This window comes from Egretta garzetta, unplaced genomic scaffold (assembly GCF_000687185.1).
Source record: "Egretta garzetta isolate BGI_Z169 unplaced genomic scaffold, ASM68718v1 scaffold107, whole genome shotgun sequence".
NCBI lineage: Eukaryota > Metazoa > Chordata > Aves > Pelecaniformes > Ardeidae > Egretta > Egretta garzetta.
The window spans coordinates 724,493-727,667 of record NW_009260399.1 but is presented as its reverse complement, the minus strand read 5'-3'; the positions used below and the strand labels follow the sequence as shown (position 1 = coordinate 727,667).

General features: G+C 43.9%; 1 protein-coding gene and 1 long non-coding RNA gene across 2 annotated transcripts in view; one reads left to right on the top strand and one right to left on the bottom strand.

Annotated features, from left to right (window-relative positions):
- The window catches only part of LOC118452743, a 9,861-nt gene extending 6,910 nt beyond the window's left edge, over positions 1–2,951 (bottom strand). The window contains exon 1 of the long non-coding RNA XR_004842565.1: positions 2,877–2,951. This is a non-coding gene — a long non-coding RNA (uncharacterized LOC118452743). The remainder of the gene's footprint in view (positions 1–2,876) is intronic.
- Positions 2,865–3,175, top strand: part of NELFA (negative elongation factor complex member A) — a 25,757-nt gene continuing 25,446 nt past the window's right edge. Inside the window, exon 1 of the mRNA XM_035898658.1 lies at positions 2,865–2,944. The gene's annotated coding sequence lies outside the window, so the exon portion shown is untranslated. The remainder of the gene's footprint in view (positions 2,945–3,175) is intronic.

Below are 3,175 nucleotides of genomic sequence, written 5' to 3'. Positions count from 1 at the left end.
AGAGCTCAATGCCAACACCAGTCTGAAATCTCTGCCTACCACATACCACTCCTCAACTTGGGTGCCCAGCTGAGGTGCGCTGCTGCTTACCCTGAACCAGGAAAATGCCAGGCTCTCTCCCTCTAACGTCCTTCTGAGTATACACAGTTATTCTGAGTCTGACAGGGAACACAGCACTCTGCCCTCAGCAGTGAAGGACTCATTCACCCCAGTGTACGTCTTTTTCAACATGTAGCGAGACAAAGAGTGGGCTAGGAAATTCCTGGAGCACTGGTTTTGGTGTGAGGCAAAGTCACATCTCTCTTCAAACAATTATAAAGTGGATTCAAGGAGATGAATCCTTGCCCGCGTCTGTTTTTTATTCGAATACTGTCACAAGAGCATAGGTGAATCTAGGGTGTCTCCCCCCAGTCTATCTTGTAGCACACTCCAGCTCTTCTCAATAATTCAATGTTCAACATCACCAGCTTTGAAAAAGGGACTTGCAACTGGGAGGAGAAAACATCTGCAGACAGTTAACCATGTAACTCAACATCACGTGGGATATAAAGCACTTCAGAGAAATCAAGCGGACCCTTTCTAGCTCCAGGAATCCCTGAGGAATGAGCAAGTTTATGTTTGCTGTATTACTCTGAAAATCACAGCTCAAACTAAACAGAATTTAAGTAAAAAAATAAATAAAGCTTTACCATATTCAAACAGAAAGTTAAGGTACTAGTAACTAGACAGGAGAAAAGCACGTTCTTACAGCTAGCTGGCACTTCATCTGAATCTCCACAGCGTCTGCATGCCCATCCAGTTAACAGCTGATAGGGACAAATTTGCAGGCGATAGGACTGGAGCCAAATTGACTATGCAAAACCTTATATTCCAGATACATATCACAAAATAGGCTCCCTTTTCAAGTCACACTTCAGATAAGAACATAGAAGTGATTACAGTAGCTCAGACTAGATGGCCATGCAGCTCAGCGTTTTAACGCTTGACAGTGTCCAAAAATAGATGCCTGGAGGAAAGCAGAGGAACAAAGAAAGTACGTAACAATACTCCCTTAGCTTCCACCAGCGCGCAGTTTGGCATTGCCTGAGAAAGCCAGTACCTAATCCCACACAAAGTTTACCAGAACAAAGTTACCCTTTCAAAAAAACGTTCAGCCCATGTGAACTGGTAGAGTGAGGCTGTAGAGCTGCACACTTTGCGTTATGGAGCTGTGGAGCATTTATCAGGTCTGATGCTTAAAAACCATTCGTGCCAACTCATGGGACCAGGTCAGCTCTCTGTGGTAGCTACTGCTTGAAGACAACCAGCTGTGCAAACCATTGCATGCTCTCTGATTTACTTCCTCCGACCCACCTTTAAAAGGAGTTGGTTACTTTTCTCCTCACATTTGAAGGCGAGAACACTGCTAGCTTTCCTTGCTTAACTAGATTTTTTTTCTGTAATTCACTATCTCATGTATTATACATTTTCAAAAGCAGCTGTCAGCAGAAAGCAGAGTTAAGGGTGAGACAGTAAGCTACACCTCACCAACTCGTTTGGGGAATTTTGTCACATTTGTGCCACTTTGCACTTCTTTATTTTCAGAATGCTTTCTCACAGCAGAGTCCACATCCTTAAGTAAAATCAGATCTAAATCTATGAGGGGCCCTGTAAGGTACAGGAACACTTGCTCTCTACCCCAGGGAACCTGCAATCCAAAGCTTACTCTCCTGCCACGAAACAAATAGTTCCAGTAAACTTGATGGGATTTTGCACTACAATTAAGCACATACCGAAATCTTACCAATATTGGGGCCTATTCTAAACAGCTGGGTATAATTAATGGAGGATGAAGGTTATCAGTGATAGTGACATATTAATTATATGTCTAAACTAATACCATTCCTTTACAGCTGTTTTTCAAACCTTTTGCTTTAATTCATTTCCTATTCTGTTTTCAATTTAATCATTTATCGCACTCTCTTATTTACAATTTTTTTCTGTCCAGACTAACAGATAGTTACCCGTTAATTCTCCCACAGTTATGTACTGAACTAACATACTGAGAGGTCAACTGAAATTCTGGATTGAACAATTTATGTGCTAGACAAACTGTCTCAACTTTGACTTTGCTATTCTAAAATGTCAGCTGGCCATATACAAAAGTTTTGTCTTAAATCACATTTGTTTTGAGTATACAGTGATAGTACCAACACAATGCATGTGTGTGCATTTACACACACATTTTAAATAATTATCTGTGGAAAAAAAATCCCAATGTATTAACATATGATTCATTCACATAGAAACTCTTGCTCTAAACCACTTCCACACAGATAGACGCCCTATTTCGTAGCACCCAAGAGCTGCAGACACTCGGCATTTGGGGTAAAAGTTGGGAATAAAAATAAGGTGTAACACTCCACAACACCATATTGAGGAAATATAAAGCAATAATTGCTGTGCTCTCCTAGAGAAATCAGGTTGTAAAAAACCCCCTTTAAAGGAAGGATGTTGTAAAGAAAACGTTTTCATTCAATAACCTGAGAGGTGAATTTGTTACGCACTTCTACAACTCCTGTGCTTTAATTTCAATTAGAAAGACACTAAAATGAATCCTTTATGCCGCGCTCAAAAAACTCTTAGCCTCCTGGGATTTAGGCAATTGATTAATTTTTCATATTTAAATAACAATGAGCTGAACCACGAGGGAATATGAATGTATGCGTACCAACCCCCCAATTTCTGTGTGCCTACCGCTAGCGCTACAGACACTGAGGTAACCTCCTTCATCCCTGAAGCACCCAGCACAAAAATCCCTGGGGAAAACGATGAACAAGACACTCGACTCTACTTGTGTCAAATCGTAGCACCGCCGGGGCGGGGGGGGAGCTCACCGTCCAGCGCCGCGGCGGGAAGCTGGCTAGCGAGAAGGAAGCCGACAGGACCTGAGGAGACCACGGAGGTGGGTGTGCTTTAAGGTGCCATGAGATTTAATAAGCTCCCCAATGGCGCTGGGCGGGGAACACGGGCGGCCTTTTCACCGCAGGCCGACCAGGGAGCAAACAGGGGCGCTGGCGGGCGCCGCTGAGGAACGGGGTTACCCACCCCCTGGGGGACATGGGGGCCGTGAGGAAAGGAGACGTGGTGCTCCGCCAAACGCTGTGTCGGGAGGCCCGGGGGCCGGCCCAGCCCC